This window comes from Nomascus leucogenys, chromosome 5 (assembly GCF_006542625.1).
Source record: "Nomascus leucogenys isolate Asia chromosome 5, Asia_NLE_v1, whole genome shotgun sequence".
Taxonomy (NCBI): domain Eukaryota; kingdom Metazoa; phylum Chordata; class Mammalia; order Primates; family Hylobatidae; genus Nomascus; species Nomascus leucogenys.
Window position 1 is genome coordinate 53669070 of NC_044385.1, and position 10173 is coordinate 53679242.

General features: G+C 38.6%; 1 non-coding gene across 1 annotated transcript; it reads left to right on the forward strand.

The window, feature by feature from the left end:
- Positions 1-4867: 4867 nt before the first annotated feature.
- Positions 4868-4974, forward strand: LOC115835329. Its single transcript, XR_004030316.1, has one exon. It is a non-coding gene; the product is annotated as a small nucleolar RNA U13 (small nucleolar RNA).
- The last annotated feature ends 5199 nt before the right edge of the window (positions 4975-10173 follow it).

Genomic DNA, 10173 nt, shown 5'->3' on the forward strand with positions numbered 1-10173 from the left:
TTTCTCCTTAACAACGAAAGGTTGAAATTCCCATTCATTGACTAAATTTTTTTCTAAATCAAATCCTACAAGTTGTAATTCAATATTTGTTGCTGACAAATTGTCAGTGTGGAAAGGCTTAATATTTATTTTCTAATAGACTGCAATCTTTATGAACTTAGATCTGTTTGAAAACAGCGACATCACTATGGGAGGGTTTATTTCATCTTTGGCAGTGTCAACATTTAAACATATATTTGAAGCAACCCTGTGGCTATTACAATTGGCCAGAGTTCAGGTTCCCTAACCTAAACTACTTAACCCATTCTTTCTCATTGAAAGCTTAAAAATTATGGAAGTGGAAGTATAATAATATCTAATCAATTTGTACAACAGCATAAAATATATCTCTGGGGGGTCAGCATACATCCAACGTAAGAATAAGTCAAGCCAAACTTCACATTACAAGGTTCATAAAGAATTGCTTGGGTTGTGTGATGGAAGCTTATTGAATAATTAATTGTGCCCATAAAGCAATGCTTCCCAGAGTTGGTCATCACGTTACCTGGGAATTTGTTAGAAATGCAAATGTTCAGAAGGACGTCAGAAATTGGTGAGACCCAACAATCAGCCCACCGGGCGATTCTGATGCATGATAAAAAAAAAAAAAAGTTTGGGAATCGTGGCTATCACCATGGTTGTTTAAATGAACCATTAATCAACTTGCAAGAGATCTCTTAATGGCTTATACCAGTTTTATGTCCTTAGCCTCATGCAATTCATTTTCACTCACCACTTATAGTTATTAAGTTTACAGATAATGTAAATCCAGAGAAGACTTGTAGAACAACGAATGACAATTCAAAAATCTCAACAAGCCGAAAAATCCTAACATTGAATATTCCTAAATGTGAAGTCCCGCCCTTGAATTCTAAACAATCCATTATGTGAGTTCAGCATGAGGGAAAACCTGGCTTTATAGTTGGTTTGACAAAAGATGTAGCAATGGTACTTAATTCTAATTCTGATCCCAATAGAGTACTATGGCTTAGGTTGCAAAAATAGCATTTTAATACTTGAAAGAGCATGAAAAAGGAAGCAATATTCTTTTTTTTTTTTTTTTTTTTTTTTTGAGACAGAGTGTTGCTGTGTCGCCCAGGCTGGAGTGTAGTGGGGTGATCTTGGCTCACTGCAAGCTCCGCCTGCCGGGTTCACACCGTTCTCTGGCCTCAGCCTCCCAAGTAGCTGGGACTAGAGGCGCCCACCACCACGCCCAGCTAATTTTTTGTATTTTTAGTAGAAATGGGGTTTCACCATGTTAGCCAGCATGGTCTTGATCTCCTGACCTCGTGAACCACCCGCCTCGGCCTCCCCAAGTGCTGGAATTACAGACATGAGCCACTGCGCCCGGCCGCAATATTCTTAATGTTGGTCATGTTGCATTGGAGGTTCAGATGTGGGTTTTACCTGTAAAATGTGGTGAAAAACAGGTTTGGTGGCCATCGTGGAGGCTGAAGAAATGAGGGAGGAAAAAAAGAGATTGACATGATAGCTAACTTCAAATTTTGGGAAATGTATAAAAGATGAATTAGATTTATTCTCTGAGGCCCTAGAGGAAAGAACTCAGACTAAAAAAGGATGGATATTGTTGCAAAGTAAACTTATGTTAAAAACCTAACAAGAATGAAAAGGAAAGCTATAATATCAAAATACATTAGTAATGGAGGTAGTCTTTTGCATAATGAGAAATAGTGCTAGGAGTCATTAGGTCCCTATCATCTTAAAAAAAAAATCTGTTTTACAGATGCTAGAGAGAATGTGGAGAAATAAGGACCTGTTACACTGTTGGTGAGAGTGTAAATTAGTTCAACCATTGTGGAAGACAATGTGGCAATTCCTCAAGGATCTAGAACTAGAAATACCATTTGACCCAACAATCCCATTACTGGGTATATACCAAAAGGATTTAAATCATTCTGCTATAAAGACACATGCACACATATGTTTATTGCAGCACTGTTCACAATAGCAAAGACTTGGAACCAACCCAAATGCCCATCAATGATAGATTGAATAAAGAAATGTGGCACATATACACCATGGAATACTATGCACCCATAGAAAAGAATGAGTTCATGTCTTTGCAGGGACATGGATGAAGCTGGAAACCATCATTCTCAGCAAACTAACACAGGAACAGAAAACCAAACACAGCATGTTCTCACTCATAAGTGGGAGTTGAACAATGAGAACATATGGGCACAGGGAGGGGAACATCACACATTGGGGCCTGTCAGGGGGGTGGGGTGTAAGGGGAGGGATAGCATTAGAAGAAATACCTAATGTAGATGACGGGTTGATGGGTGCAGCAAACCACCATGGCACATGTATACCTATGTAACAAAACTGCATGTTCTGCACATGTATCCCAGAACTTAAAGTATAATTAAAAAAAAAAAATCTGGCCGGGCACTGTGGCTCACACCTATAATCCCAGCTCTTTGGGAGGCCAAGGCGGGGCAGATCACGAGCTCAGGAGAGCGAGACCATCCTGGCTAACACGGTGAAACCCTGTCTCTACTAAAAATACAAAAAATTAGCCGGGCATGGTGGTGGGCACCTGTAGTCCCAGCTACTCGGAGAGGCTGAGGCAGGAGAATGGCGTGAACCCGGGAGGCGGAGCTTGCAGTGAGCCGAGATCGCGCCACTGCACTCCAGCCTGGGCGACAGAGCGAGACTCTGTCCAAAAAAAAAAAAAAAATCTGTTTTAAATGCTAGTTATAACTACAAAAAGAAAAACGTAGTTTTTTCTGTCCTCTTTACCATCCCATTAGAGCTTAGAAAAAGAGTGGCTTGTGCTCTTAGTTATGTGGCGAAGGCTACAAAGCAGGACACGTATTTGGCGAAGTGTATACTTACTGGATGGGTAAGTATCTATACTTATCTTATATCTCTAAGCCTGAATGAGACATTCAAGAACAGAAAAGCAGGCATTTCAAATATATTTTCTATTTTGTTTTGACTTGGATTATCTTTGTCTCTATTTTGTTTATAAATTTTGAGGATGTTTACCAGACAAAAACAAGGCACAAACATATTCTCCTAACCCCACTGAAACTTTTATGATTTCCTCATAAAATGAATTCAATAATTCCTAAGAAACTATTAATAGCTCTCAAAGAATGAATAGCCTTCTCTCTCTTTGCTTTAGTAGCTGCCACTCTTTTAACTTCTCTGCCCTTCTGACCTCCTAGAATTCCTTCCGTACACGAAGTGAAGTTTTCTGATCTTATTCCTATGGCATTTCTCTGTATTCACTTGGAGGACTTCATTAGTGAATCTTGAGGTATTGGAGCAGATGTCATAATGACTTGGTCATGTTCTAAAACCCTAAAGACGGCCCTGTTGAATCATTGCAATAAGCTGAAAAGCTATTAATCTGGAGTTGTTTGGAGTTGCTGCTGACTCAGGAGTCAGGTTTGAAATCAATACTGAAGTTAAGTACAAAATGTAGACAAAATTATTCCCAATAACCCTTACCTATCTCATTGAGTGTATAGACATCACCATAACTTATGTAAGTCCAGCACAGCTAGTCCCACACCAGTGCTGGAAGAGTTCATGCTCACTCCTGTGGTGCAGCTCTCTGAGGTCCCAACCTGCAGTGAGTGTGGCTCACTAAAGCACATTAATTGGTGGACCCTGAACTCCGATGCCTGTTCTCCTTGTTCTCTTAAGCTGTCAGAAGTACCACTCAGCCTCTCAGCATCTCAGCCACCCATTTTGGAACAGACAAATGTCTCCAGAGGAAAAGTGGCTGGCCTCAAATGTTGGACACAACACACCAGACCTCTGTCCTCACCTTGATCCAGGCCTGTGTCCTTAGTGCCTGCCAAATTCTTCACTATCTTTTTGGCTCTACACTGCAAACAGCAGGAGAGTTTGTCTGAATTACCCAGTCCAGCATTCCTGGAAGTGGAAGTCCTCAGCAGCACCTTTCCTAATATAATAGAAATAACTACCATAAAAGTGTGGGGTTTTTTTTTTTTTAAAGATGTAATCTTGGAAATATCAGGTATGAAACAAATGATGTAATAATTTTTCTGTCAAAAATGGAGGAAAGAAGGGTTTCGTAAGAATTTGTCAGAGTTTATTTAGAACTGTCCAATAGGAAAAGGCACTTTATCAAGTAACCATAAATATTTTTCTAACACAGTTCATTTCCATTCTGTTGGATATTTATATTGAATTAAATAGAAATGTCCTTTTTTATGGAATAAGAATCTATTTTTAGAGTCTGTTATGTAGGACATTTCATAAAATTACTCTTCCTAATTATGGACAAAATTTTACAGTTACTGGAATTCCAAACTTCCACTATGACTTAACTATTTTGTATTGGGGTTGATAACTCTTTCTGTAATGAATTTTATTGGATTGAATTACTTCTCCCAGAGCGTTAATATTATGGAGTACATTGATCAATTTGAGTTTTTAAACCTACAAAACTAAGGAGCAGATTTTGCATTATGTTGACATACTGCCAAAGTTACCCTCTCATTAGGTTCATCCTTTAACATCCAAAGATCTAGCCTTGTTTTTCTTACTCTTACAATGAAGACCAAGAAAATGATCTTGAATTTGGCTAGGAAAAGCTAAGGTAATAATTTATCTCTGAAAATTGTTAAATGGTTTAACAAATCCTTATTGAGCTTTTACTTATTGCAAAATATGATGTCAAATACCTCAAGACTGCAATAATATTAATTCATTTAATAAACATTTCTGAATGCTAATGTCATGCCAGGAACTTCCCTAGGTGGTGGGTATAATTTGGAGGGAAAGAAAAAACAACACTGCAAAGAAATAAAAATGCAAGTGCTATGAGATCCTTTTGTAGTTCATAAGTGTGATGATTGGGGTTTTGCACTTATGTGTGGGATGTGATGACTCTCTCAAACTTTGTTATGACATCAGCACATCACCTGTCTGATGTGAAAAATAAATACAGATGCTATGAAAAGAATAATTGTGTGGGAGAATCGAATTAAAATTGGTGAATCTGGGAAAGACCTTGAGAAGGTGACATTTAAGCTGAAATCTGAAGCATGAATAAGAACTAATCAGTGAAAAATAAAATCATTTCAAATAGAGGGTATAGCATTTGCAAACATGATGGTGCAGAAGGAAATGAAATATTTTTCAGACCAGTCTGGTCCCAGTATGATAAACAGGGGAAGGGGACATGAGATAAAGTATTAGAAGCAGGCAAGGATCCAGATTTGCAGCATCTATAAGCTATATTAAGCATTTACTCGAATTAGTATTTACCAGGTTTTATTTGCTTATTTTATATTTGTGCCCATAATTAGTTTGTAAACTCCACAAGGGCAGGAACTAGTTGTGACTTTTGTTATTGTTGTATTCCTAACACCTAATAAGGGGCTGGATATATAGTAGACATTCGATATATAGTTGAATGAATGAACATGTGAATGAATAAAGTCAACTTATCCTAAGATCATTGGGAAGATTTTCAAGCATTTTAAGGAAGGCATCAGATTGATGTTCCTCAAAGTTTACTTTAACTGCCCTGTGGAGAACAGATTGAAGAGGGCGGAGTGAAAGTGGAGTACCAGTGAGGAGGAGGCTACTACAGTAACTATGGAAGTGATGACGGTGAGCATTATCATAGTTAGCATTTATTGAGTGCTCACGGTATACTCAGCACTCTTCATGTATTATCTCATGTAATCTTCACAATAGCTCCGTAAGTTACGTGCTATTATTATCATCTCTATTTTATAGGTATGATTACTGAGAATTATAAAGTTTAAACTGCCTCAAGGACAAACAACTAATAAATGGATGATGCCTTGGGCCAGGAAGAAGTCAAGAGAAGAGGATAGATGTAAGATATAATTTGGAGATAGAATCTCCAAGACTTGGTGATGTGGAATAATATTTACTCAATCAACTGTTAGGAAAAAGTGACATTTACTGATTCATGGAAGATGAAAGGGGGAAGTATTTGGAGAGAACAGAGAAGAAAAGAGTTAAGACATGTTAAGTTTGAGATGTTTGTGAATCATATGAAAGCAGAGATCATGTAGGCATCTACAGGTCTGAAGTTCAAAAGATATATCTAAAGACAAAGACCTAAATTTTGGACTTGTTGACCTATAGATAAAAGCTATGTGGATGGAAGAGAGAAAGTAGAGCGAGTGTATATAGGGAGGAAGACTCAGCACCAAGCTGCAAGTAACTCCCAACATTTTAGGAGTCAGGTAAGGGAAAAAGAACCAGCATTTAAAAGTTAGTTGAAGAAAGAGCCACCAAGGATAATTGAGGGTTCAGGAGAGATTAGAGAAGCAGGAGAATTTTATGTCATGGAATTCAAGAGAAAATAGTTTTTTAAAAAAACTGAAAGTGGCCAGCTATGTTGGATGTTATAGAAAGGCAAGTTAGAGAAGAATTCAAACAGTCTATAGGATTTGGTAAACTGGAGTTCATTGATGACCTTAACATGAGCTGTTTTAGGGGAGTCATGGAGAAAGTAGCCAGATAGAAATGAGTTGAAGAGTAAATAGAGATGTCTGGTTAAAGATAACAAGTTGAACATAATCACTCACCTCCACTCTCCCAAAACTTCAGTAAAATGATAGTAATGGAATTACACTCAAGGACAAAGAGATAGTGGGGTAAATAATAGCAACAAAATTTCAAAAGTTAGTGAGCTGCTAACTTTCAAGTAATTTTTAAGAAATTAGTTAACAAGCAGTTGGATGTGTGGTAACTGACAGCAGATTTTAAAAAGCTGATGGGAATTATTTTAGGAGAAAGGTCAAAATGATGATGCAGGAGAAAAGGTTATAGGGATAGAGTTGGTGAAATGAGATTCAGAGCACACATAATGAATGACAGGATTTTATAGGAAAAACATGTTTTTTGTTGTTGTTGTACCAACAGGGAAAAAGAAGAAAATGGGTGCAAAGGAAGTTAGGTTTGTAAATTTGGGGATGGGAATGTGGCATTCTTGCCTCTTGACTACTGTTGTCATACTGAAGCTTTCAAAATTGGTGACAAAGTTGTTATATGAAAATGGAGTGAAAGAGAGGTAGACAGTTTATGGAGAGAGAAAAAGAGTGGTCTCAGAAAATGGGAAATCCAGCTTCCTAGAGAAAAGTAGTAATTGCCTGCAGTATAGAGTACCCATTTGAGGTTGTTACTCATGAATTTATAGTGGTACCAATCTGCCTGTTATGCGATCAACATAAAGATGTTAGTGACTAAAAGGAATCCAGTAACACCAAATCAAAAGCAAGAGCAAGAAATGCTGACATGTGGAGTCAACCATTAAAGGTGACATTTCTCGGAACCAAGACACCAGGAGGTAGGAGACAAGTGGTTAGAGTCTATTCAGTCTGCCATGCTTGGAGCTGTTGCCATGTGATATAGTGTGAATGCTCTGTCCCCTACAAATCTCATGTTGAAATGTGACCTCCAAAGTTGGAGGTGGACCTAGTGGGAGGCATTTGGGTCATGGGGACAGATCCCTCATGAATGTCTTGGTGCTGTCCTTTTGTAATGAGTAAGTTCTAAGTTCTCACATGAGATCATGCCCAGCCAAACCCCTTTTCTGTATCAATTGCTAGGTCTCAGGTGTTCCTTTACAGCAATGCAAATGGACTAACACACTATGTGGTAAGTGTATGTTCCATGGCCCTGTCTATTGTTAATAATGACTCATTATAGCAAATAAAATAAATATTAATAAATGTATACTGAGTACGCATGTTAGCACCTCCTTCCTCTCTCTTGCTCCCCCTCTCACCCTGTGACACTGCCTGCTCTCCCTTTGCCTTTTGTTATGATTGTAAGCTTCCTGACACTCTTACCAGAAGCTTAGCAGATGCTGGCACCATGCCTGTACAGCCTGTAGAATCATGAGCAAAACAAATCTCTTTTCTTTTTTTGTTTTTTTTTAAGACAGGGTCTTGCTCTGTCACCAAGGCTGGAGTGCAGTGGCATAATCATGGCTCACTGCAGCCTTGATCTCCCAGTCTCAAGCCATCCTTTTGCCTCAGCCCCACGAGTAGCTGGGACTACAGGTGTACACTGCCATACCTGGCTAATTTTTGTACTTTTAGTAGAGACAGGGTTTTGCCATGTTGCCCAGGCTGGTCTCCAGCTCCTGAGCTCAAGCAATCCCCCTGCCTTGGCCATCCAAACTGCTGGAATTACAGGCATGAGCCACCATGCCAGCCAAACCTCTTTTCTTTATAAATCACTAGGTCTCAGGTATTCCTTTATAGCAATGCAAATGGACTAACACACCTTGCATGTGCACTTAGGGGGAAGGGAGGTGCCTAAGTGGGGAGGTTGTACTGAGAAAGGAAATCATAAACTAGGCTCTGACAGTCAAAGAGATGACTTGACCACAAGAGCCTGCAAGAATGGAGGAGGGAACAGATGAGTCAGGTGAGCTGGGCTGTAATTAGTTTCCACAGAGTCTGGTCATCAAACAGGCATTTACATACTAAGAGCAATGACACACATACCTCCTCAAATGATGACCTGTATCAATCAGGAAACCTTATTCTTTCGGGCTTTTGACTGACTTTGGAAATCCTCCCTTTTCTGTAGTCCAGGCCTCCTTTCCAATTATCTTGGAATGTTAGAGACTTGGTATGTTTCTAAGCAAAAATAAAACAAAGCAAAAACAATATGAATTCCAGGGAAAACATTTAAGTACATGGAGAATGGGAAACAGAAAATTTGAAATAGTGATTTATTTCAGTTAGGACATATGTGTGTTTGCGGGGAGGGGAGGCTCAAGGCTTGTAAGTAACTTCGACTGTGATGTTTATGTTTTATTTCCTGAACTGGATGTTAGGTACAGTTGCATTTGTTATGTCAGTGTATCTGAAATATTTCATAATTTACAAAAAGAAAACATTTTTGAGAGGAAAGGGAGGAAGAGAAAGATGATTTTTGTCTATGTCCCTGCTTCTACCTGGTAAAAGATAGGGGTTCCTCCTAGTTATCCTAATTTTATTATAACTGAAAAACTGTGACTGTTCACAAATAAGACTGTTGCCTACTATCCTCTTGGAATTTAATTCTCATAAGTCAATTCATTTTTTTAGCAAATGTTCAAATCACACACCTATGGAGCTGGATCAACTTCATTGACTTCATCCATGGGTGTGACTCTGGTTGCACCGAACTGCTGATTTGGAGATGCCCTTCCTGTTTTGTTAGTATTATGACATCATACATGTTTGAATGACACACCAGGGAGAGAAGTCATAGCCCGAAGTACTCATTCAGCTGTGATATCCATCGGCTGCTGATAGGGTACTGGGTCATCCCAGGCTTCCTCCAACCTCCTTCCTATCCATTAGTCCTGCTCCACCTCATCTTTACCTTGGCCCCAGGATCACCGTGCTTTTTATTTCCTATCCAACCATGATCACAGAAAGAGCTAAGATGAAAGCCATGTGTCGTCTTGTTATAAAACATATTAATAGCTTTAAGTAGGAAATGAAACAGAAAAGGACGAATCTAATTGCTAGAATTACACTTGCAAATTTTCTGTGTATTTCATGATTCCCACTTGAGATTCCTTCCAAAATAGAGGCAGACTGGTATTATGCTGATTCATAGCAACCTTGATGTTATACTGCCTGAATTAAAATCCCTGCCCTGCCTCTTCCTAGCTACATGGCCTTGAAAAAGTTCTTTAACCTCCCTGTAAAATTTAGATATTAACAAATGCCTGCTTTTTTAAGTTAAAGACTAAATTAAAAGATACATGAAAATGCTCAGCGCAATACCTAGCAAATAGCAAGAGCTTAATACATTTTGGCAATTACGTGTACATTGATTTTAAATTTTCTCCCTGACCTTTTAATGCTAGTAAGTGGAATACCTCAAATCCTGATAGGTATCAAGGATGACCTACCACTAGGAAAAACCAGCTTCCAGGCAAAAATCATATCTGTTAAGAGAGGTCTCTGTACTTAGAGGGAAATTTCTTCCCAAAAATAGTAGATTCTTCTACCTACTCTCTTCTCCCTACAAGTGCCAAATATCAGTCCATGAAAGGAGACAAGAGTTGCTAAACTGGTTGGTAGTTTGTTTTGTTTTTATTTCATAATATGTATTGCCACCTTCTGTGAACAGCTAAAA